Consider the following 27,376-nt stretch of genomic DNA (forward strand, 5'->3'; position numbering starts at 1 on the left):
TGCGGAGTATGCACATTCTCCTCGTGTCTGCGTGGGTTTCCTCCGGGTTCTCCAGTTTCCTCCCACAAGTCCCGAAAGACATGCTGTTAGGTAATGTGGACATTCTGAATTCTCCGTGTACCTGAGCAGGTGCTGGAATGTGGCGACTAGGGGCTTTTCACAGTAACTTCATTGCAATGTTAATGTAAGCCTACTTGTGACAATAAAGATTCTTATTATAAAAAATTAAACTGGATCAGCCTTTTAAATACTATGGCTACAAAAGTAGGTCGGAATTTTGTGGTGGGTAACTTAACTCCTGACTTGCAAAAGCCTGTCTGCCATTTACAATGCTTGAGTCAGGATTGTTATGGAATTCTCCCCACATGCCTGGTGATTGCTGCTCCAACAACACTCAAGAGGTTAACATAGCCTTCATCCACCACTTTAAACATTCACTCCCTCCATCACCAGCACACAGTTGCAACAGTGTGTGCCATCTACAATTTGCACTCCGGAAACTTTGCAAATCTCTTTTGACAACACTTTCCAAGTCCCTAGATGGACTTCGACCATCTAGAATGAGAAGAGCAGCAGACACATCGGAATACCACATTTCCCTCCAGTTCACACGCCATCCTGAATTTGAACAACATTGTCATTGTTTCACTGTCGCTGGGTCAAAATTCTGGAATTCACTCTTCAACAGCAGTACGATGTTCCCATACCAGATTGGCTGCAGTGGTCCAAAAAGTAGGTCATCACCAAGAAACTATTGGGGAGCTAACAGGAAATAGAGAACAGGTATAAATAGGTAATTGTCTGGTTGGCAGGATATGACAAGTGGTTTGCCAAAGGGATCAGTGCTGGGGCCTCAACTCTTTACAGTTTATATAAATGATTTGGATGAAGGTAGTTTGCTAAATGTGCTGGTGGCACAAAGATAGGTAGGAAAGTAAGTTGTGAAGACGATACAAAATTCTATAGATAGGTTAGGTGAGTGAGCAAAAATCTGGCAAATGGAATACAATGTGCGAAAGTGTGAGCTTTTCCTTTTGGCAGAATGAATAAAAAAGAAGCCTATTATCTAAATTATGAGAGATTGTCGTGCTCTGACATGCAGAGGGATCTGGGTGTCCTAGTGAATGAATTGCTAAAGGTTAGTATGCAGGTGCAGCAAATAATTAGCAAAGCTAATAGAACTTTTGTTTATGGAATACAAGAGGAGGGAGGTTATGCTTCAGTTATACAGAGCATTGGTGAGACCACATCTGGAGTACTGTTTACCGTACTAGTCTCCTGATTTAAGGAAAGATGTAAATGCATTGGAAGCAGTTCAGAGAAGGTTTACCACATTATTATTGTTCATTGCAAGGACGTTTCATCACAAGGTATGTGGCACAAACCACAAAACATACATCCATTCATCCTTTCCCACTACATAAGTTCCCCAAATTCTTAAATCTGCCATTTAACCAGCACTTAAACTTGTGACAATGCATCTGCAATAATATTGTCCTTTCCAGGAATATGCATAATTTGTACGTTAGAAAGTTACAAAAATAAACTTCAATGGAACAATCTTGCGTTCCGTGTTTTAGATTTTTTCACAAACTCAAGCGGATTATGATCAGTACAGACTACTCTTTGTTTATTGTCATGCCAGACATAAACTTCAAAATGCTGAAGGGCTAGTAGCAATGCTAAGGCTTCTTTTTCAATGGTGGCGTACTTTCTTTGGCATAGATTTAGTTTCTTGAAAAATACCCCACTGATCTCTCTATTCCTGATTCATTATCCAGTAGTAACACTGTCCCCTGCCCAGGTCGCTGGCATCCATGGCATTTTAAAGGGATTGGAAAAATCAAGGGCGGCCAACACTGGTTCGCTTACCAATATGGCCCTAAATTTCTCAAAAGCTACTTAGCATTCTGCTGGCCATAGCATATTTGCTTATTTCTGCAATACATTAACCACTACAGTACTAAAATTAGATACTAATTTTCAATAGAACCCGCACATGCTTAGGAACCTCATAATCTCCCATTTTGTTTTGGAAATGGGGAAATCTATTTACTCACTTTCCTTGGCTGTTCTGGGTACCACTCAGATACTCCTTCCAGGCGTTACTGTAAACTACACCATTGTCTAAATAGACAATGCAGTTGGGCATCCTAGCGACGACTTGATGTATGAGTCATTGAAATGTGGCCAGTGCGTTTTAAAATCTGAACGGCATCACTTTACACTGACACAATCCCCTTGGAGTCACAAAGGCAGATATCTCTTTTGTCCTGGGTGTTAAATTAACCTGCCAGTAAACCTCACAAATCGATTTTTGAAAGGCATGAGGCACTGCCTATCCTATCGATACAGCCCTCCAACCTGGGAATCAGATACAAATCAGTTTTGGTGATGGAACTGACCTTCAGATAGTCTATACAGAACTGGGTTGCCCATCCGACTTAGGTACTAACACGACCAGCGAATTCCAGCTACTCAATTAAATGATTCTCCAGTATGTATTGGATTTCCACTTCTATCTGAGCTAGGTTCTGTGGGTTCGGTCGATATGGATGCTGTTTTATCGGGTTGGAGTCACTTTACATAACATAAAGTAACAAAAGAAATGGGAACAAAGGAAATAAACAAGAAGGACTCTTACAATATTGCTGCCTTTTTAAAAAATGGTTAGGGTATGTGAGTGGTAATTAAAGCTAGGGACAGAGTGACTGTGAGAATTTAACCTGTGGGTTTGATATGGTTATGAGCCTGGAATTACTTCAAACAGACGTTTGTATAAGGTAATTTAGTAAGGAGGTTTACAGAACAGGAATAGATTTGAATGGGTTATTGTTGTTCAAAGGAGAAGAGATGCAAGGTACAAAAGAAAGGTATCATAGGTAAATTTTGAATAGAGTGAGTTTACTTTTCTTCATTTCTAAAAGCCAAAGTAAAGAAATTAAGTTAGTCAATTCTGGGAGAGAGCATTTCTAAAGAGACTGGGTGGGACAATGGAGAGATCAAAGGAAACTAATGGATGCAATTCAGCACAAAAATTTAAAGGGCTCGATTCAACTAAATAGGAACAAAGTCCCATAACGAGCGCGTTTAGCCGCGTGTGTCCAGGCGCTTGTATAATGGACCTCAGCCGAGGCCGCACATTGCCCTGTTTTGTACACTGGGGAGCTCTGTTCGCCGGAACTTCCCAGTGAAGTGAGAGAAATGGTGTCCCGATCTCCAATGTCCCCAAAGGAATCCCCAAACCCCCCCCACCGGAACACACTATGGGAGGGTCCCTGGCCCACACCCACACAGGACACCCCTGCCCAATCACAGGCATGCAAAAAATGCCAGCTTGAGTGCCCATGCCAGCTGGCAATGCCACTTGGACACTTTGGCAGTGCCAGGCTGGCACTCAGGTTGCACTGCCAGGGTGACCAGATGGCAGCAACAATGCCAGAGCACCACCCTATCCAAAGGTCATGCAGCTGGGGGCCTCTGCTCACCTGGGAGATACTCACGAGTGCCATTCCATCTGGTCCCTATTTGTGGGGGCCAATGCTGAATGGCATTTGCCCGAGGTCTCCAAGGCAAGGGAAATGATCCCCAAAGGTTCAGGTTCCTCACAAATCTGCACATTAGAGTGAGACTAACTGTCTCACTCTAATATGCAGATTTGTCAAAACATGATCCCGCCCACAATAGGCGGGAATTACATTGCAACATCTTGCGAGATCCAGTGGTATTGCAAGCTGGATAGATCCCGGGAGCAGGATCTCCCGGTTTTTATTGGCCACACTGTGCCATGGCGAGCTGCTTTTTGGGTGCAGCCTGGCCATTGGATCACGCCCACAGTGTTATTTTGGGTGGGTTTGGCAGGGTGATTCGCATTGGCCATATTGACAAGATTGTGGCCTGTATTCAACCACACTTAATCCCAAAAATGAGTCCCCACGTGAATTTTGCCATGTCTGGCTCTCTCATTGTCTGATTCGCCTGACTCACAGCTCTGCGCCTCGCTGCAAAAATAGGGGGAGTTGCTTTTAAACGCTCCTTCCCTCATCACTCACTACCAGTCAACACACAGGCACGGCAGCGCCCAGACCTCACTTTGGGGATGGCTCCCTGCCAGGCTTCTCGATGCCATCGATGAGTGGTGAGACACCTCCTCCCCCGAGGGGGTCGGACAATCAGCAGCAGGGTCAGCAATTCTGTCTGGCAGGCAGTGTCAGCAGCGGTCAGTTCAGGCAACATGACCAGGAGGACTGCCGTCCAATGTTGGATGAAGATGAACAACCTCCGAGGAACTGCAAGGGTAAGTTGCCACCTCTCTCCTCCTGGCATCAGTCCCGCCTGCCATCCACCCCTCAATTTCCCAACCTCCCACCCCCCCAATCTACTGGCTCACATCTCACACCCTCCCAACATCAGATCTTCACGTTTGTTCCTCATAATTCCATGGCACCCACCAGCACAACCCCTTCATGTCGAGGTAAGGTGCCCACACATGTCATCTGCTATTTAAAAAAACCCGACCCATTAAGCATGTTGCTCACAATGTCTTCTCTTTGTCCCCATAAGAGGGAAAGGGTAAAGACGGGGGAGGAGTCCCAAAGATCCAAGTCCTCACCCCCTCTGAGGAACAGGCCTTGGAGATCGTGGGGCTGCCTGAGGAGCGAGCAGCGACTGACAATGAGGTTGGCCTGTGGCAGAGAAGTGAGGATCCATTGCCCCGTCATCCAGATGACCTGTTGCAGGTGAGGACTCCAGCTCACTCCAGCTGCCCCTCCATTCCATGGAGTCACCCAGGAAGGAGGAAGTGATGGAGCCCAACCCAGGGCCTGCCACAAAGGAAACTGTGGCAGTCTCCAGTTCTTCTGAATCCCCCTTCTCCTGACACCAGCGCATCTCAAAGGCAGTGGGCAGAACAGGGTATCACGGCCTGTGACACCGGTAAGTCGGCCAGGGCGCTCCGGCTCCAAGCCCAAGGGCATCAAAGGCCACAGCAAAGCAGCAGGCTGCCTCCACCTCTGATCCTGGGGCCACCTCTAGACGTAGCTGTAGATCCCAATAGGCCAAGAAGAGTGCTGAGTGGGCACAGGTGAGGTCAGTATCTGTGGCTAGGGGGAATGGAACTCTGTCATATTCAAACTTTCACCGTTAAAGCATGCCACACCTGATAAATGTGAAACCTCTGAGGCGTTAATCTTCACAGCGGGCCTGCCCACTCCCCACCCGCCTGTTCCCCCGGCATCCCTCCTGCCCCCTGACCCTCATCACAGTGGTCCAAGATCAAAAGCCCTGGATGTAGCCTCCGAAATGAGGATGAGTGCGCTGTCAGCAAAAAGAAAGAAGTCAGACTTTAGCAGATCCTGAGGGGCACCAGAACTTCCCTCACAGTATAGTGGCCCACTGACAGTGCCGACAAAGGCCCATCACGCTTGAGTGAAGTTACACAGACCCTTGGAGGGGGAGAAAACGGTGGTCAGGGAGGGGGCGATGTGATGTGGGGGAGCAGTTTGAGGTGGGGAATGGAGGAGAAATGGGAGGGGGAATGGGAGGGAAATGGGGTGGGGAAGTGGGGTAAAGAAAGGGAGTGGGGAAATGCAGGGGAAGAGGTGGTGTTGAACTCACAGACACAATCACGTCCTATGAGCATCTGGAGATGATGAGGGCCTCCCTGGTCTTACTGGCATGTAAACCATCACCGTAGCCTGTCCTCCATTTTCCAGCTCCTCCTTTGGCTCATCCTCCACCCCCCCAGTATGGCTCCTCCTACTCCACCTGCCCTTCAGATGAGATTGCCTGTCCCTCTGCCTCCTCCTCCTCCTCCTCTCCCAGCATGTCGCCCAGCTGCTGTGACAAATTGTGGAGGGCACAGCACACCACCACGAAGCAGGAGACCCTCTGGGGGGGTGTACCACAGGGCACCACCAGAGTTGCCCAGGCATCGGAACTGCATTTTCAGTAGCTTGATGCACCACTCAATGATAACACGGGTGGTACTGTGGACCTCATTTATAACGGTTCTCCCCCTCAGTCTCAGGCCTCCGCACCAGCGTCATCAACCATGCCCTCAGAGGGTATCCCTCATCTCCCAGGAGCCAACCGATTTACCTTGGATGGTCCTCAAAGACATTGGGCATCTGAGTGCCCCAGGATGTGGCTGTCATGCACTCTCCCAAGATAGCGGGGACACATGTGCATGATTCTGAGGCACTGCCCCCATCAGTGAGTGGCACTGGGCCTGTGACGTGGAGAGCTTCTTCCTCACTAACCGTCCCTGTCAACAGGGGTATCGGTAGCTTTTTTTATTTGGTTCCTGGGACATGGTCCTGCATTTATTGTCCATCCCTAATTGCACTTGAGGGGCCAGTTAAGAGTCAACCACATTGCTGTGGGTCTGGAGTCACATATAGGCCAGACCAGGTAAGGATGGAAGATTTCCTTTTCCAAAGGATATTAGTGAACCAGATGGGTTTTGATGACAATCGACAGTGGTGGCTGCTGCAATCCGTGTCAGTGATTGGCTCTGTGACCCTTGTCCTGACTCCCCAGTTGGGTCTACTGTGGGTTTCCTCACTTGATGGGCCATGTGTTGATCTGCCAGCAGGGTGGCATCTGGTTGTGCGGTGTGGAGGGTCACCATGTACTACCAATCGCCTACATGCTTAGAAGCTTGTGTGTGGGCAGGCCCTACAGATGGGGATGAGCAAGGGAAGTGTGCATCTGCTGGGAACTTAACTGCAGTGCGATGTGAGTCCTGGGTGTGACACACAAGTTGTGACAACCTGTCCAGAGGCAGGATGGATCGGAGCAGGGGCATAGTGGATGACATGCAAGATTTGGAGTCAGCTTATGGTCCTGAGGGGCGGGATAGCTGAGAGTGTCACTGATGAGGCCTCTGCCTTGAGAGGCCATTGTGCATGTATCCTTTGTTTGTGGTGAGCTCTGCTATTGCTCTGCTTCCCCTGCAGTGGATCTTCGAATGCGTGCTCTGAGGAGTGCCAGCACCTGGTGTGTCACTGATTGCGCTTGGCCACACCCATCCCATTGATGGATCAGCTGGGGCCTGAGGATTTCCAGAGGGGCGTCCTGGCTGCTCTCCCAGATGATCAGAGGCTCTCTGAACATTTACAGAACACTGTGAGCAGTCAGCAGAGTGAACAGCCAGGGGCCTGTAAGTAGCACCAAAGGGGTGCGCTTAAAACACAGACTGCAGTAATGGTGATCTGAGCCAGGCATCTCCAATCCCAATGAGGACACCGTGAGTCCACAGACTTGGCACCAAGTCCTTCCCTGCCACTCCCCCGGCCGGATAGCCACCCACCAAGAAGCCTGACAACTTTGGAGAGTTTTTAATAGTTTTCTTACCTTTTGCTCCTCCTCAAAAACCATAGCGCCTTGCCCCATTTCTCAATATTTACACCTAAACGACCTGTGTTACTGATGTCTCTGTGGAAGCAAGTAGTAATGAATCGCCTGTGCCTAAAGCAACACCCGTTATTGCAGTTCTTGTTAATGTCGATCCCGTGGCAGAATCTCAGACCACAGGATTACCTTCCTCTTCAAGAAACAGAAAAGTCCCTCAAACAAACCCTCAAAGACTCAGCTCAGGTATATGTTTAGTTGGAATTTAGGACTGAGTAAATTAGTCATTGAAGATTGTAGAAAAGAGTTTAAGGAGGAGGGATGTGATAATTGTCCCTTTCAGGGCAACACAGCCGAAAAGGGTCACCTGGCTTGGTGACCGATTGGGACTCAAGAGTGTAATCACCCCAGGGCGTGGAGCTTCTCTTAGGCAGGAGACATGCAGGGAGCCAGCTACAGCCATGCGACTGCTAAACAATTCTTTATCAATAAATACCTTTTTGCGTTCATGAATTAAGTCTGTGAAAGTGCACCTTCACAGATTTCCTCACAAAAAACTATTTGTAAGTAGTTGTGTTTGCATTAAAATGTTTTTGCTAACCATAGTATCTGCTGGCAAGCAGCCAGGCCCTAAGATGATTGAAGATTTGCAATTGGAAGAGATTGGAACTGGCTTGCAGTGAGAGGAGTCCATGTTGGGTGTTAGCAGCAGCAGCAGCTACGGTGTGTGTGAAGGCAAAACAAAGATCTGACATACTGAACTGTAAAGTCCTTTTCAGTTGGTCCAACAAAAAATGTTTTTGATGTGTATCAGGACATGTGATATAACATGCATTTCACGTGAAAGATGCAGAGCAATAATCCATTTGTATAGATCCAAAAAGAGTCTTCGAGAATATTTAATTAATTTTTGGAGATTTCCACCAATCTTACTGAGAACATCAAGTTTGTGGGTGGTATGTTGGCTACTTTTCCCCTCTCTGCTATGTATTGTTTTGGCATTTACTTGAAAGGATATAGAGTAATGACTTATCGAAAGTCACTCATGCCACATAAAGCAAGCTGAGGATTAGCTATTGCTTTCGTGGGCTTGTCCCGAGCCAGTTTGATTATATCATATAAATATGTTCAAAGCCCTTCTTATATACTGGTTGCCATCCTACATTAATTAAAATGGAAACAATTACAAATTGCTTCTCAATTGTTGGTATAAAGAGTCATCACATTGTCAAAATTACAATGGAAAGTTTTTTTAATGTATGGAATGTTTGTAACTTGTTTTACCACATTAGGAAAACGGAAATAAATACATGGCTCAGCAAACAGGCTTTTTATTTTAACCAATATTAATTTTGCTGAATACATTTGAGATATATTGGATGAGATTCTCTGGCCTCTCCATGATATGTTTCTCGGTGGTGGGAAGCGGCCTGCTGTTGGCCGGCAACAGGATCTTCTGGTTCCGCTGCGGTCAATGGGGTTGCCCATTGGAACCACCCTGCAGTGGGGGTGCGCCATCAGCAACACCAGATGATCCCACTGGCGTGAACAGCTGGAAGATCTCAGTCATTGCCTGTAATTTCAATTTGCTCAATAACTTGGGTCTGTTTACCACATGCTCTATTCAACTAAATTTAAGTTCAGTAAAAATTAACAATACCAAGAATGACTAAGTTGACTCAGATGGTTTTACAGTATGCCACCATATTCCTTCATGAAAGACAACTTTCCTCATGTAGATGCTGTCTGGACCAACCTGTCAGCAACAAAATGGTGGTTAATTTGCATTCAACCTAACAGATAGAAATAACAGGTGTGACGTTCCCACCACATTTCTCCCAGCGTGGATCCGGGTACAATTGGTGGATTGCGGGAGAGGCTCATATCGGGCTTTGCGCCAGGCGCAAAACCTCGAGTGAGTCACTCGAGTCATCCAGCAGAGGCGGCCGAAGAGGATTCTGGGAGAAATCAACTCCATCACCCCTCTAGTGACAAACAGGAGGAAGAGCATCCAAATGAGAAAAACATAGAACAATGGAATGTTATCTCCACAAGAACCATGGAATTACAGAAACTATGGGAAAAAAGTCCAATCCCAATGCAGCTTGAAGATGGTGCTTGAGGTTGGAGCTCACTTAGGCATTTTGAAACCGAGTTAGCTTACAGGTGGATCCTGAGACTGGAGAGGAATCAAAGTCGACGGGGAAAGATTTGGGGCTGGTAGCAATCCACAGGATTATTCTGGAGCAAGGAGGAGGTCTTGGTCTACATATATACCAACATTATCTTGCTGAAGTGGCCTCCAGTGGCCAATGCTTGGACTGCAGAAGCGCCACTTAATTGCTGCTGAAACTTGATCAGGATTCTGCAGCCAGTATTACAGTTCCTTTTCGTATATGCAATGCACCTTACTCCAGTCGCAATCCTGTCAATGTAGAAACCGCCAGCTTCCAATTTGGCAACCAGAGCACTGATGGGAGACAACACAGAAAATGCTGGAAATACACAGCAGGTTTGACAGCATTTATGGGCAGAGAAACAAGAGTTGACTTTTGAGTTGAATGTGACAGACTGCCTACCCATGCTGCCGCCACTGGTATTCAGTAGGCCGCAGGTGGGATGGTCACCACACAGGAAGTCTGTTGGGATTGGGTACATGCTCCCAATGGGGTGAGGTGCCTCATTCAAAGGTACTAAGACCTTGTACTAAGACCTTGATCGAGGTACCCAGCATTGGGAAGGGGAGGGCATTATTGGCCTCTGATTGGCCACCAGCTCTGGGTTGGGGAGATCAGGTTTTACACCCTTCCGGTGCTTGATCTCAGGGAAAGGCCGGTCTGCGAGGCACTTAATTTGGCAGGTCTTCTCCAAAGGGGACGATGCGGGGCTCCCACCGGCTATCCTGCTGGTGGGGCAAGACCATCATCGCCTGCATATGGTTCACCCAAAGTAATGATTTTAATGGAAAAGGTGTTCAAGAATCTGTAGACTCAAAATGTAAACTCTGGGCACGATTGAATGGCTACACTGCACCCAAAAAGCAGCATTCTGCAGGATACGTAGCCGACAGTAGCCGGGAGCCCTTTTCCCGGGAGATACCCGGCTCGCAATGCCTCGCGAGATCTAATGTGATCTTATAGAATCATAGAATCATAGAACACCCACAGTGCAGAAAGAGGCCTTTCAGCCCATCGAGTTAGCACCAACCCTTGGAAAGTGCACTCTATTTAAGTCCACGCCTCCACTATATCCCCATAACCCAGTAACCCAACCTAATGTTTTGGGCTCTAAGGGGCAATTTATCATGGCCAATCCACCTAACCTGCACATCTTTGGACTGGGAGGAAACCGGAGCACCAGGAGGAAACCCACACAGACACGGGGAAAATGTGCCAACTCCAAACAGTTACCCAAGGTTGGAATTGAGCCCTGGTCCCTGGAGCTGTGAAGCAGCAGTGCTAACCACTGTGCCACTGTGCTGTTTCGCAAAACACAATCCCTCCCAATGTGAGCGGGATCACATTTTGGCAAATCTGCAGGTTAGAGCGAGACAGCTAGTCTCACTCTAATATGCAGTTTCCCGAGGCGTTGGGATCTGTCTCCTTCGCCTCAGAGACCTCGGGCAAGCGCAGTTCAGTACTAGCCTCCACAAACGGGGACCCGCCGGAACGGTGCGTTCTCTTTGGGCAGGGTGGTACCCCACCACTGCTGCTCCCACTCAAGAGCCCTGGCACTACCAGCTAGCAGCAGCACTGCCAGGGTACCAGGTTGGCACTGCCAAGGCACCAAGCTGGTGTTTTCCGGGTGGTGATGATCGGGCCGGTGTGCCCTGCGTGGGCTTTCGAGGGGGTGCTGGGGAGTCCAGGGACCCCCTCATAGTGAATTAGGGCTGGGGGTGTGGGGGGGGTCACGTCTGGGGCTCCAGAGATCGGGATGTCATTTAAAAATGGCGTCCCGACCTCTCGCTACGCTGAGGTGTTCCAGTGAGTGGGGCATCTCAGTGCAGGAAACAGGGCTATGTGCGGCCTCTGAGGTCCCACTGAGGCCCCTTTTCTAATCCGAATGACGTTTGATAGCATTATGTTTCTCGGCACTGCAAGCACCAGGAAACAAGTGGCTAAATGCAGTCGCCATGAGGCTTTGTTAGCATTTAGTTAAATCAGGCCCGCAGGGTGCGATCTTCCCAAATAGGAACGGAGTCTTGTAGCAAGTATGTTTAGCTGAATGTTTCCTGGTGCTTGGAGCGCCGAAAAACACCACGATATAGGTACCCATTCAGGTAGATACGGGGCCTCAGCAGGGAACGCCCCGATGAGACCGCACTTAGTCCCGTATTCTGCACTGAGGAGCTCTGCTCGCCGGAACTCTTCAGTGCAGAAGGAGATCGGGACGCCATATGTAAATGGCATCTCAATCTCCCGACCCCCCAATGCAACGCCCAAATCCCTCCAAAGCCCCAACTCACCTATAAGGGGGTCTTCCAATCCCCTGAGAGACCCCCACGAGTGCCGTTTTGTCTGTTCCCAATTTGTGGAGACCAATACTGAATTGCTCTTGCCTGAGACCTCCCGAGGCAAAGGCGTTAGATCCCAATGCCTCGGATAGATCAGGGGTATGCATATTGGAGTGAGACTAGCTGCCTCACTCTAATTTGCAGATTTGATCAAAAGTGATCCACCCACAATGAGTGGGATTCACTTTGCGATGTCTCGCAAGGTCACGTTAGATCTTGTGAGGCGTGGTGAGCTGGGTAGATCCCGGAAGAGGGATCCCCTGGCATCTACCGGCCGTGCCGCGCTGCCTTTCATGCATAATGTGGCTGGTAGATTGTGCCCCCTGTTCCTATCCACAGATGCTGCCAGACTTGTCATCCAACATTTTATCATTTCTATTTGAGATGAAGATATTTTTGAGCTTATGGAAGCTACAGAAATATCATTCCAGATGGCAAGTCAAACCTTGCCAGCCGTGGTTTCAAAAGTGCAGTTGTAAGTAATTTGGGGGAGAGAGTTTTCCAGGCCCATAAGGACCTGTCTAAATATCATCTTCCGATCAATTCCATATCCTTTTGAAAATTTCAGATATTCACACGATAAAATCAGAACAGGCTGATCCAACGATAATGAAAAGGAGAAGCAAATGTTTTATGTTGAGCTTCTTGGTGAGCCTCTCCATCTGAAACATCAGCCTGTCTTTATTCTTTTCAGAGTTTGATGGACCTACTGTGGAAGGCGGCGCGGTGCCAGAGTGGTTAGCACTGCTACCTCACAGCGCCAGGGACCAATTTTCAATTCCGGTCTTGGGTGACCATCTGTGTGGATGGTAGCCATGATGTGGAGAGGCCGGTGTTGGGCTAGGGCGAGCACAGTAAGAAGTCTTACAACACCAGGTTAAAGTCCAACAGGTTTGTTTCGAACCACTAGTCACAACCTTCCATTCAGAAAAACATCCTTCTACGACTACTCTTTGCATTGTGTGACCGAGCCAGTTCTGTAACCATCTTGACACCTCATCTCTGATCCCATGTGACTTCACCTTTTGTGTCAGTCTGCCATGAGGTACCTTGTCAAAGGCTTTGCTGAAGTCCATGAAAACAACATCCACTGCCCTCCTCTCATCAATCATTTTTGTCACCTCCAAGTTACTCACCGTCCTGACTTGGAAATATATCGCTGTCCCTTCACTGTCGTGGGGGCAATATCCTGGAACTCCCTCCCTAAGAGCACAGAGGATGTACCTACACCTCAAGGACTGCAACGGTTCAAGAAGGCAACTCACCACCGCCTTCTGAAGGGCAACTAGGGATGGGCAATAAATGCTGGTCTTACCAGCGACGCCCACATTGCATAAAAATGAATTTTTTAAAAAGAGTATTTCCATCGTTTTCTATTTCTATTCTGAATTTGCAACATATGCAACATTTTGTTTCATGACTTATCCATATGGAGTTTGTCTATGGAGTGACTAACTGGTGGAGCATGCTAATCATCCGCCCATTCTGCCACCGAAGCCCTACTTTGCCTTTTGGAGGCACCGGTCTCAGTTCAATTCAGCAGGTGAGCTGCGGATCACCAAACAATTGAAGCCAATGAAAACTGACCCCCTTATTCCTGTATTACACTTCGGGCAACATCCTATTCCTGCCTTGCCTGCAGCCATTCGCTTTACTATGAAGCAAAACAAACGTGTGCGATGGACTTAGTGGCCCCAAGAAGATTTGTAAAATTATTCAATTTACACAGAGCTTTCCAGTCACAATGGAAGTGATTTATTTAGCCTCAAACCTTATACTGACCCCCCTGAGTCTGAAATGGAATGTTGTAAGTTCATCATGTTACCGAAAAGAAAGCATAGACTGATGAATTGAAAATTGGGCATTGTTTTCTGCCTCGAGTTTTTCTTCTCAGTTTCACAGCAGTTTAATATTCTATTATTAAAGAAGCTCATATATTATATGATTGTAATGGACTTAAAGCTCTGAATGGAATGCCATACATTTCCTTTGAATACAATACCGTTCTGTCCCTTTCCTTTAAATCTGGATTAGTGCAACATATATTTAAATGATCATATATTAACAAAGTGTGCTTAGCAGATGTAATAGCCTATCACATGGTACTTTATCCAGATGAGAGAAAGATGTCTCATGCTGAGAACTGCATGCTGTTTCAGTAACTAGCAAAACTAAACTGAACTACTCAATATGAATATAGGAAAGGTGGTTTCAGCATTTAAAAAAGAGAGGCTTGTATTTTGTTTCGCGCTTTTCATAACCACCGGTTGTCTCAAAGTGCTCTATAGCCGATGAAGTACTTTCGTTTGAAGTGTAGTCACTGTTCTAATGTTGGAACGGAGATCTTGTTGCGTAGTGCATGGTGTCCCGACTTCTAGACCAGAAGCTCTGGGTTCAAGTCCAATGCCAGGATTGTTGGCCAAAGAATGAGCGTTCATAATGCAGTTCAATGCACTGATAATCAGCTTGGGAATCCTTCCACTATTTCCCCAAGGGGTAAGAAAATGTGTGTGAAGATCGTTGAAAGGAATTTAGGAACCACGGCAACCAAATGCAGACAGCAAACTCTCACAGAAAGCAATGTAATAAGGACTTGTCTGTTTCTGTAATGTTTTTTGGAGGGATATCTATTGAACAGCACACCAGGGATAACTCTCCTACCCTTCTTTAAATAGTGTCATGGTATCTTTTACATTTGATCTTTGACATATCATTACATCTCATGTGGGGAGGTGGTGGAGTAGTGCTATTGTCACTGAACTAGTAATCCAGGACCCATGGCAAATGGGGAAATTTGAATCCAATAAAAAAATGGAATTAAATTTGAACGATGACAATGAAACCATTCTGGTAAAAATCCATCTGGTTCACGAATGTTCTTTATGGAAGGAAATCTGCCATTCTTATCTGGTCTGGCCTATATGTGACTCCAGATCCACAGCAATGTGCTTCATTCTTTTCTGCCCTCGGAAATGTCGTAGCAGGCCACTCAGTTCAAGGGCAATTAGGGATGAGCAATAAATGCTGGCCCAGACAGGTCACCAACCTCCCCTGAACGGATATTTAAAAAATCATCTAAGAGAGTTGGACACTAGCTTGTCTATTGCATTGTTAAAAGACAGAGTAGCTTTAAGAAAGTTAAGAATATGTCTTTACAGATAAAACTTTGTCCCGGTAATCAACTGGATTAGTTTGAATTACCCCAGAATGGACAGGGAGGGACTGTCCACAGCACTTTTCCCTTATTTCTCTGCCTCAGCGTAGGGATTGTATAGTTGCACAGTCAGGAGAGGTTGGCACGGAGCAGACTTAATGGACCAGCCAGTCTTTTCATGATCATCATTTCTGTATGTTTGTAAGATGAGGATCAGTCTGGTAACATTAGCAGATAAATGTTTGATGCATTTGTCTGACATTCCTTTTGCTGTTGGGCTGGATTCTCCGCCACCAGTAGCGGAGTTCCCGATGTGGCGGAGAATCCATTGTCCAGATGAAAATGGGATCGGTGCCAGTCCGTTTCCCCGCTGGCAGTGACATCAAGGTTTGCACCCCCCACCAGGGGGAGGATGCAAATAGGTCAAAATGACCCATTTCCATCCTATTATCTGGACACAGGGGGCGTCATTCTCCGCCGGCGGGAGTCTCCGTTTTGCCGGCGCCCGGGGGTTTCCCGACGGCGTGGGGCTGCCCCACAATGGGAAACCCCATTGGCCGGCCGGTGTTACAGAGACTCCCGCCGGCTGGTCGGGGCAGAAATGTGGCGGGGCGGGTAGGAGAATTTCGCCCAGGATCCTTCACGCCTCCATGAATCGCCAGCCCTCTGGGCTAATATTCATGCGGGAGTGAATTTTCAAGCCTGGCCCTGGCACAGTGGCCAATAGGGTAAGTATTTCAAATAATAATGGTCTTTGTAATAATCATTATTGTCACAAGTAGGCTTACATTAACACTGCAATGAAGTTACTGTGAAAAGCTCCGAGTCGCCACATTCCGACGCCTGTTCGGCTCCACAGAGGGAGAATTCAGAATGTCCACATTACCTAACAGCATGTCTTTCGGGACTTGTGGGAGGAAACCGGAGCACCCGGAGGAAACCCACGCAGACACAGGGAGAATGTGCAGACTCCACACAGACAGTGACCCAAGCCAGGAATTGAACCTGGGACCCTGGAGCTGTGAAGCAACAGTGCTAACCACTGTGCTACCATGCTGCCCAAGGTAGATGCCCTCAAAGTCCATCAGAGAGCCCCACACAATGCAAATACTACCCACTTCACCCCCATCAAACCAGCCTACCAGAACCGCTACCAGACACCCCACCAGAGAGCCCCACCAGAGACCCCCCATAAGAGAGAACCCCCCCTGTATAACAGAGACCCTCTCACTTAACAGAGATCCCCCCTGTGTAAAGGAGACACCCGCCCCATCAGTCACTCCTTCCTGGAAGCTAAAGACCAGTCCAGCGAGAAACAATGAAAAAAATGCTTTTTCACTCACCTTAGAAAGAGAAAAGCACATCACCAGGCTTATATACATGTAAACATCTAGTAGTTAAATGCTTTCACTTCCTCTTTTTCTCAGCAGAATGTGCTTAATTGCTTTTGATGTAGTCCTGAGCTGGCAATCATATTTAGATGTTTATAAACATTGCAGTTAATTTCACAGCAGGCTATTTGAGGTCTATTCAAACGTGAAGGGAAATGAAATTAAACAATCCAGACATCTGTCTGTCTGGAAGTTGTCAATTACAGCCTAGTAAAAGCTATTTCTCTTTCAAGTAAATAGAAGCCTCGCAGATCAAAGGATCTGAGGGGGTTTAAAATCATGTGATATGGTTTTTATTTTCCATGAAGTTACAGATGCTGCTTTCTAGACATCTGTCTGGGAAGGCAGAAATTAGGGACAGGTGAGTGAAAAAGCAGTCATTTTCTTCACTGTTTCTGCCTGGACTTATCTTTAGCTTCCAGGCAGGGGTGACTGATGCGGGGGGGGTTGTTCTCTGCTGTGAGGGGGTTCTCTGTTATGGAGTCTCTGATGTAGTGGGCCTCTGGTAGGGTCTCTGGTAATGATCTGATGGGGGGGTGGTTTGGTGGTAGTCTCTGGTGGGGGTCTGGTGGGGGTTCTGATGGGAGCTGATGATGGGGTATGCTGGGGAGGACTGGTGGGTGTACCTGGTTAGGATCTGATGGGAATCTCTGCTATGGAGGTCTGGTGAGGGTCTCTGATGGGGGAGTCTGTTGGAGGAGTCTGATGAGGGGGTCTGATGGGGGAGTCTGTTGGAGGAGTCTGATGAGGGGGTCTGGTTTGGGATCTCTGGTGGAGGTCTGGTGTGCAATCTGGTGCGAGAGTCTGGTGGGGGGTGGGTCAGGTCACCCTCATGTGTGCGTAATGAAGGGGGTGACCCAGCAATTCACATGGTGAAGGGGGAGGATGTCCCTACTCGTCATCAGGGATGGAGGGGGCAGGATATGCATTGCGGATGGGGGGGGGCCCAGCCGCCAGACCTCGCTGTCGGGCTGCCCCTTCAAAATGACGGCCTAATGGCGGGATTCGTGACACAATTCCTCGCGATCCCTGCCATGCACATATTTGAATGGTAATGGGCAATGAATCACTTCTGGATGCCACTCCTAGCTCCAGCACAAACCAGAGGTGATTCAGCTCCAGTGGGAGAACCTAGGGCTGGATTCTCTGATTGCTGACGCCGAAATCGCATTCAGCGATTCCATTTTTACGGCGAATCCATTTTTACAGCGAAATCGATGCAGTGGCTTTTTTCGGATGCTCCACCCCCTCAAAAACAGCGCCATCGATGAGTACGCCGCACGCCTTTGGGACGGCCTCAGGACATCACCTGAGGCCCTCCCCCAATGCTCCACTCCCGATGGGCCGGCGTCCCAACGGCGTCGGACTGTGTCAGCACCGCCACAGTCGGGGAGGGTATCCGTTCCACTGGACAGGGGGTCTTCGGCGGGGGCTGGGGGGACCGGTAGGGGGTAGTATGGGGTGGCGAGGGGGGCATTATCTGGCAGGCCGGGTCCACGTGCGGCCGGCACCATGTTGTACGGTGCGACCACTGCAGATCGCCGCCATGCGCATGCGCGGCCACGGACCCAGCAGTTCTCCATCCGTACCTGCAGGAAAGTTGAGGGTTTTACATGGCGCGGCTCTAGCCCCCCACCGGATGGAGCATCAGTGCGGGGGGGCCACTGACTTTTTGATCGTATGATTAGACACATGGGCCCGGATTCTCCCCTACCCGGTGGGGCGGTGGGTCCTGGTGGGATGGAGTGGAGTGAACCACTCCGGCGTCGGGCCGCCAAAAGGTGCGGATTTCTCCGCACCTTTAGGGGCCAAGCCCTCACTGTGAGGGGCTAGGCCTGCGCCGGAGTGGTTTCCACTCCGCCGGCTGGCGTGGAAGGCCTTTGGCATTGCTGTCTCACATCTCCAGTGTCCTGGGTTCAATCCCGGCCTTGGGTGACTGTCTGTGTGGCGTTTGCACTTTCTCCCCATGTCTGCGTGGACTCAGACAGTCAAAAGATATGTAGGTTAGGTGGATTGGCCATGCTAAATTGCCCCTTAGTGTCCAAAAGGTTAGATAGGGTTACGGGGATAGGGTGGAGGCATGGGCTTAAGTATAGTGCTCTTTCCAAAGGCAGATGCAGACTCGATGGGCCAAATGGCCTCCTTCTGGACAGTAAATTCTATGATTCTATCTTGTATACCTCAATTTGATCTCCCCACATTCTTCTAAACTCGAGAGTATAGGCCTAAACTGATCAATTTCTCTTCATCCGACAAACCCCTAATCTCTGGAATCAACCTAGTGAACCTCCTTTGAACAGCCTCCAATGCCACTACATGTTTCCTGAAATAAGCGGCCCTAAACTGTGCAAAATACCCCAGGTGTGGTCTCACTAATGCCTTGTACAGTTGCAACCGTACTTTCTTACCTTTGTACTCTCTATCTGTTGATTGGAATTCCCATGAAACCACTCAATGCTGCCGGGAACCCCACGGGCAGGGATGCGCTGCTGGCGGGAACAGAGAATCCTACCCCTGGTGAATAATCGGTGAATTTCGGTGATAAACATTATTCCTGTGATGAAACTCCAAAATATACTGACTTCTAGTTGAATGCATGGGTCATAGTTTAGGAACTATAGTTCCCAGCAGGCCTCGGGACTCCTGCACATCCACCAACCTGGAAAGGGCTGCATATTTTTAGTGGGCAGTGGGCCTGGGTTGGGTTCTTTCAGGAGGTCGGTGCAGATTCGTTTGGCTGAATGGCCTCTTTCTGCACTGTCGGGATTCTCTGAATTCTGTGAATAAAAAAGGGTATTTCTCCTGAAATCCCCATCTCAATGTAGCACACCTGGGATTTCCCGTGCAGAGAGAATAAGATAGAGAGCAGGATTCTCTGTTTGGGTGACTATGCTCTCCCATTGGAGTTGAATTGCAGCTGATTTGCGCTCACACTGGTCGCAAACTTCAACCCCGACACCAGGGGGGGACCAGGCAGCGATCACATTTTTCCCTGACGTTGGATTCACCGCTGCACCGGGTACTTCGCTACTAGGGGCGGGCGGCGGAGAATCCAGCCCAAAATAAGATAAAAGTAATTTACGACGGATGCTGGAATCTGAAACAAAATCTGAAAATGCTGGACAATCTCAGCAGGTCTGACAGCATCTGTGGAGAGAGAACGGAGCTAATGTTTTGAGTCTGGATGACTCTTTAGGCGCGATCTTCCGCTCAAGTGTAACGATGCCGGTGAATAGTGGGAGAGGCCAAAAATGGGAACTGTGCCAGGCGCCAAACAGTTGCCAATGTAACTGACCCACTCCCGTAGACGAATTCGGAATCTCGCCGTAGCATGGCAAGAAACCAATTGTCATCACTGAAGCCCTATTTCCATACAATTAACGAGAGCCACCTGTCATCCAACGGTGTCCTGTCATTCAGCGGCCTCCCCAGTAAGTGCTCACGCTGGCACCGATTAGTATTCGTTTTAAACACGTGAACCTGATGAAAGGGCATCTCTATGGGATCCAAGGAGGTGAGTAAGGCAAAGAGACCTGGGGCGCTGGGCTTTCTACCCCAGTGCTCGGTAGGGGGTGGGATAACCTCTGCAGGGGTGGGGCACCATGGAGGGTGGGGGGTGGCGCTGGGGGGGGGGGGCAACTGGGGGGGGCAATTGCACGCGGCACAACCATGCCAACCTTTGGATCCCAACCCCTGTCCCTGTCCGTCTGCCCCACCCATAACTCCCACCGACTGCTGAGGCCTCTGGCTGCGCAGCTGAAGGCTATCGCTAACAGGGAATTGGCAATTGTGGTTCAGTGAGTACTTGCCAAGTGAGCTCCCGTGGGTAGGCGGGCCATGTGGGAGTCATTGCCTAGCATTCCGATCGTACCTTGATGCCGGGACATTGTGGGAGTCAACGCCACACACGCAGCAGCCAACATCTGAACACCAAGGGGGTGGAATACAGCTCCTGGGACATCATCATGGCCGGAGGGTGGGTGGGTACCTGGAGAGGCAGGCAAAGGGTCTGGGGATCAGCCCGCATTGTGGACGAAAGAGACAGAGGCATCATAATGGTTGTACAAAGAATTGTATAATGTATTGTACAATACCCCATTTCCAATATTGCCGCCCCCCTCAATCCCCCTGCTCCCCAATCCCCCCCTTCCCACTCCCTACTTTAATCCCTCCCCGCCCCCTTCCCACTCCCTACTTAATCCCTCTCCACTATCCCAGTGCCCTCAGTGATGCCTGGCCCTCCTTGCTCAACCACTAAGTCTCAGTGTTTCCCCAGGATGCACATCTGAGGTTTGGTCAGCCAGCTGCTTACCTCATCCCGTGGCCTTCCATGCCCCTGGCGGACGTCTTCTGGGGGCTCTGGGGCCAGAGGGATTCCCACGAATCTGTCGATGGCACATGCACAGTTGTGTTGCCCTGTCCCGTGTGCTGACCCCAAGACGCGGCCTATTCAAAGGGATGATACTCGGGAGTGCTGGTGGTCACCATCGCCGGCCAATAGGACAGGCGCGGGTTGGCACTCTGCACCCCCTCCTCCCAGTTGGAGCCAATATGGCCCTGGGGTTCACCTTGGGATGGAGGGGCAGCTGGTTCGGGCCCCGGATGCCCCTGCATCATCTGGCTCTGCCAGCCCTGGTGGTTCCCCATAGTCTTCACCATTTTGTCAACGCCCTCGGCGATGCTCCTCAGTGACTGGGACACATCCCCCAGTGACCGGGTAATGCTCTGCAGTGCCTCAGCCATACCCACCTGCGACTGGGACAAGCTCTGCTGCGCCTCGGCCATTCCCATCTGAGAGTGGGACATGTCCCGCAGAACCCCATCAAGGTCGGCCTGGTGCTGGGTGACATCCCCCAGGGAGGCAGACATACTGCCAAGACTTTCAGCCATGGCCATCACCAACTGCACAATTCCCTGGACACCTTCACTCATGGTGCCGACGTTGTGCACCAGACTCTCCACTGCAGTCACCACCCTAGCAGTGTTGGCCTCGGTGCCACGCATTGCCGGCGCCCACTCTTGCGCCCTTAGCCTCTGGGACTCTTCCAATCAACTATGGATCTGCTGGAGTGACGCTGACATCTCCCTCTGAACTTTCAGGTTGGTCCCTATCGTCCCTATCAGCCCCGGGTAACTCTGTGCCAGTGGCTCAGCATCAGGCTGGGACCCAACTGAGTTCAGGGATCCAGCAGACTTCCAACTACTGTCTCGCCTGGGTGTTCCTGCCTCCACCAGATGTCCATCAGCAGCATTGTGGTGCTCACCAGATTGTGCCCCAGGTGCCTGACCAGTACCATATCCCACCAAGGAGTGTGTACCTACGTTGTTGTAGGTTGGAGATAACAGTTGCATCCTCAGAGCTCTCCTCCAATGTGTTCTCCCCAGTATCGGGGGGGGCGCCCAGGACGGGCCGGCGCTGTCGGCTGCTGGACCTGCGGGAGAATGGACATGTGGTCAGTTGGAGGGATGGGTCAGTCAGTAAGGCAATCACTACACACGCTTGACAGCTCCTCCGGGTGGAGCCTGGTGGTCCCTCACCTCTGCGGCATCCGCCACCTCTGCATTGGTAACCGCCCTGTTTTCGGTCACATCAGTCACCTCCAGGGCCCACTCCACGAAGGAGATGAGGATTCTTAAGTCCGACACCCCACCGCCAGTCTGGGCCCTCTCCCATTGATTATGGGAGAAGTTTTGCTGAGGGGACACAGAGAGGGCATCGTTAGCCACACGCATGGTTCACAGTGGTGGTGGTGGGGGGGGGGGGGGTGTATATGGAGGGTTGATGTGGAGGGAGGGTTGAAGGGGTGGGTGAAGTGAGTGGTGAAGGGGGAGGGGATGGAGAGAGGGTTGGGGGTCACCTGTGGGAATGCTCCCTTGGGGGGTTGGGGGGTGTGTGATGTTGGTGTCTACTCACTCGTGGTGCTGCCCAGCGTAGGTCGTTGACCTTACAAAGAACAAAGAAAAGGACAGCACAGGAACAGGCCCTTCGGCCCTCCAAGCCTGGGCCGACCATGCTGCCCGTCTAAACTAAAATCTTCTACACTTCCTAGGTCCGTATCCCTCTATTCCCATCCTATTCATGTATTTGTCAAGATGCCCCTTAAATGTCACTGTCGTCCCTGCTTCCACCACCTCCTCCGGCAGCGAGTTCCAGGCACCCACTACCCTCTGTGTAAAAAACTTGTCTCGTACATCTCTAAACCTTGCCCCTCGCACCTTAAACCTATGCCCCCTAGTAATTGACCCCTCTACCCTGGGGAAAAGCCTCTGACTATCCACTCTGTCTATGCCCCTCATAATTTTGTAGACCTCTATCAGGTCGCCCCTCACCCTTTGTCATTCCAGTGAGAACAAACAGAGTTTATTCAATCGCTTCTTATAGCTAATGCCCTCCATACCAGGCAACATCCTGGTAAATCTCTTCTGCACCCTCTCTAAAGCCTCCACATCCTTCTGGTAGTGTGGTGACCAGAATTGAACACTATATTCCAAGTGTGGCCTAACAGTGTGGTTCTATACAGCTACAACATGACTTGCCAATTCTTATACTCAATGCCCCGGCCAAAGAAGGCAAGCATGCCATCTGCCTTCTTGACTACCTTCTCCACCTGTGTTGCCCGTTTCAGTGATCTGTGGACCTGTACCCCTTGATCTCTCTGACTGTCAATACTCTTGAGGGTTCTACCATTCACTGTATATTCCCTACCTGCATTAGACCTTCCAACATGCATTACCACACATTTGTCCAGATTATACTCCATCTGCCATCTCTCCGCCCAAGTCTCCAAACGACCTAAATCCTGCTGTATTCTCTGACAGTCCTCATCGCTATCCGCAATTCCACCAACCTTTGTGTCGTTTGCAAACTTACTAATCAGACCAGTTACATTTTCCTCCAAATCATTTATATATACTACGAACAGCAAATGTCCCAGCACTGATCCCTGCAGAACACCATTAGTCGCAGCCCTCCAATCAGAGAAGCACCCTTCCATTGCTGCTCTCTGTCTCTAGCCAGTTCTATATCCATCTTGCCAGCTCACCCCTAATCCCATGTGACTTCACATTTTGTACCAGTCTGCCATGAGGGACCTTGTCAAAGACCTTATTGAAGTCCATATAGACAACATCCACTGCCCTACTTGCAACAATCATCTTTGTGACTTCTTCGAAAAACTCTATCAAGTTAGTGAGACATGACCTCCCCTTCACAAAACCATGCTGCCTCTCGCAAATACGTCCATTTGCTTCCAACTGGGAGTAGATCCTGTCGCGAAGAATTCTCTCCAGTAATTGCCCTACCACTGGTGTAAGGCTCACTGGACTGTAGTTCCCTGGATTCTCTTTCCTACCCTTCTTAAACAAAGGAACAACATTGGCTATTTTCCAGTCCTCCAGGACATCACCTGAAGACAGTGAGGATCCAAAGATTTCTGTCAAGGCCTCAGCAATTTCCTCTCTAGCCTCCTTCAGTATTCTGGGGTAGATCCCATCAGGCCCTGGGGACTTATCTACTTTAATATTTTTCAAGACGCCCAACACCTCGTCTTTTTGGATCTCAATGTGACCCAGGCTATCTACACACCCTTCTCCAGACTCAACCAATTCCTTCCCTTTGGTGAATACTGATGCAAAGTATTCATTTAGTACCTCGCCCATTTCCTCTGGTTCCACACATAGATTCCCTTGCCTATCCTTCAGTGGGCCAACCCTTTCCCTGGCTATCCTCTTGCTTTTTATGTGTGTGTAAGAAGCCATGGGATTTTCCTTAACTCTATTTGCCAATGACTTTTCGTGACCCCTTTTAGCCCTCCTGACTCCTTGCTTAAGTTCCTTCCAACTTTCCTTATATTCCACACAGGCTTCGTCTGTTCCCAGCCTTCTAGCCCTGACAAATGCCTCCTTTTCCTTTTTGACGAGGCCGACAATATCTCTCGTTATCCAAGATTCCCGAAATTTCCGTATTTATCCTTCTTCCTCACAGAAACATGCCAGTCCTGAATTCCTTTCAACTGACATTTGAAAGCCTCCCACATGTCAGATGTTGATTTACCCTCAAACATCCACCCCAAATCTAGGTTCTTCAGTTCCCACCTAATGTTGTTATAATTAGCCTTCCCCCAATTTAGCACATTCATCCTAGGACCACTCTTATCCTTGTCCACCAGCACTTTAAAACTTACTGAATTGTGGTCACTGTTCCCAAAATGCTTCTGTACTGAAACTTCTACCACATGGCCGGGCTCATTCCCAAATACCAGGTCCAGTACAGCCTCTTCCCTAGTTGGACTGTCTCCCATCACAACAACCCTGTTGCTTTTACTCCTTTCCAAAATCTGTCTACCTATCTGCTCCTCTATTTCCCGCTGGCTGTTGGGAGGCCTGTAGTAAACCCCCAACATTGTGACTGCACCCTTCTTATTCCTGATCTCTACCCATATAGCCTCACTGCACTCTGAGCTGTCCTCCCACAGTACAGCTGTGATATTCTCCCGAACCAATAGCGCAACTCTGCTACCCCTTTTACATCCCCCTCTATCCCACCTGAAACATCTAAATCCTGGAACATTTAGTTGCCAATCCTGTCCTTCCCTCAACCAGGTCTCTGTAATGGCAACAACATCATAGTTCCAAATACTAATTCAAGCTCTAAGTTCATCTGCCTTACCCGTTATACTTTTTGCATTAAAACATATCCACTTCAGGCGATCAGACCTTCTGTTTTTAGCAACATCTCCCTGTCTGCTCTTCCTCAGAGCCACACTGGCCCTATTCCCTAGTTCTCCCTCAATGTTTTCACCTTCTGACCTGTTGCTCCGGTACCCAACCCCCTGCCATACTAGTTTAAACCCTCCCGTGTGACACTGGCAAACCTCGCGGCCAGGATATTTATGCCTCTCCAGTTTAGATGCAACCCGTCCTTCCTATACAGGTCACACCTGACCCGGAAGAGCTCCAAGTGGCCCACTACCTCCTGCACCAGCTGTTTAGCCATGTGTTTAGCTGCTCTATCTTCCTATTTCTAGCCTCGCTGGCACGTGGCACAGGGAGTAATCCTGAGATTACAACCCTAGAGGTCCTGTCTTTTAACTTTCTGCCTAGCTCCCTGAACTCCTGCTGCAGGACCTCATGCCCCTTCCTGCCTATGTCGTTAGTACCAATATGTACAATGACCTCTGCCTGTTTGTCCTCCCCCTTCAGGATGCCCACTACCCGTTCTGAGACATCCTGGACCCTGGCACCAGGGAGGCAACATACCATCCTGGAGTCTCTTTCACGTCCACAGAAGTGCCTATCTGTGCCCCTGACTCTAGAGTCCCCTATGAGTATTGCTCTTCTGCGCTTTGACCCTCCCTGTTGGATATCAGAGCCAGCCGTGGTGCCACTGTCCTGGCTGCTGCTGTTTTCCCCTGATAAGCTATTCCCCCCAACAGTATCCAAAGCGGTATACCTGTTCGAGAGGGGGACAACCACAGGGGATTCCTGCACTGACTGCCTGCCCCTTCTGGTGGTCACCCATCTCTCTGCCTGCACTTTGGGTGCGACCACATCTCTGTAACCTCCTATCTATGATGCTTTCCGCCACCTGCATGCTCCTAAGTGCATCCAATTGCTGCTTCAACCGAAACACGCGGTCTGTGAGGAGCTGCCATTGGTTACACTTGCTGCAGATGTAGTCGACCAGAATGCTGGAAGCGTCACAGATCTGCCACATCTCACAGTTGGAGCACTGCACCCCGCTGAGTGACATTTAAGCACTAACCATATGGCCCTGACGCTAGATAATTTTTACTGTAAAATTAAATGCTAAATACCGATCACTGCCCTCAGGTTTAGTTACTCCACTATCTAGTTCATCAATTAGATTTGTTTTGCAATATTATTTTTTTTCAAATTTAACAGATTCCCAACCAGCCAATCAGGTCACAGCTTTACTGTGATGTCACTTCAGTTTTCCCCCCCACACAAGTTGAAAAGGTAATAAAAATAAAAATCACTTACCTTCCCAGGATGCTCTCTGGTTCTCTCCCTGCAGATTAACAGTTACAGGCCAGAAGAAAGAAAACAAAATGGTAGGGAAAAAGCACCTTCTCCCACTCTGCATCGAATTACCTCACTGCACCAATTACCAGTTGCAATTCCCACTCTGGATGTGTCTCACTCAAGCTTTGTCTCCTTCACCTGCCCAAAGCTTACTGAGTGTGCTTTCTGTCTGTCTTTTATACAGACTTCAGCTAACCAGAGTGACTCACACTACTTAAGCTTCAAACAGAAGAATACAATGTTCACCCTTGTGCCACTAAACAGGCCTCAGGTGACTGACAGATAACTGCCTCTCAGCAATTAGGGTGGGGGCAGCTTCAGCCAATCAGACACTAAGCTACACACTGCACTTTCAACTGAAACACAGCTTATCTTTCCTGATTACCTCACTGCACCAAATTACCAAGTTCCAATTCCCACTCTGGATGTGTCTCCTTCACCTTCTTCCGACAATGGAGGCCAGTCCTCATGGTCACACTACCTGAGCTGACTGCTGTTGCCATCTCATTCCAGGCAGCACTGGGTATCCTGTGGGTCACCCTCCAGGACCCTCAGGGGAACAGGACATCCCTCCAGGCCTCTACTATGTCCAGGAGCCTCCCCAGGCCAGCATCCCCAAATCTTGGGGCAGGTCTCCTCGGCACCATTGTTGCGAGCTGGCTGGGGTTGGCTGATCAAGTGCAACCAAAGTGCTGCTCGACGTTGTTAGCGGGGGGGGCGGGGGGGTTGGCGAATGCGGTCTCGGCGAATCAGCTGGCGAGCCGGCATTCGGAGCGAGAAGCCCATGAGGTTTTGTTAAGTAGACCAATTAACGTTGAATAGTGTTGCCGGCCTCGCTGGGCCGAGCGCCGGGAAACGCATGGCAATTCCCACTTGCTGCAGCACTTGGAAAATTTTTCTGGAGAATCGTGCCCTTTGTCA

Source organism: Scyliorhinus torazame, chromosome 15, assembly GCF_047496885.1.
Source record: "Scyliorhinus torazame isolate Kashiwa2021f chromosome 15, sScyTor2.1, whole genome shotgun sequence".
Classification (NCBI taxonomy): Eukaryota; Metazoa; Chordata; class Chondrichthyes; order Carcharhiniformes; family Scyliorhinidae; genus Scyliorhinus; species Scyliorhinus torazame.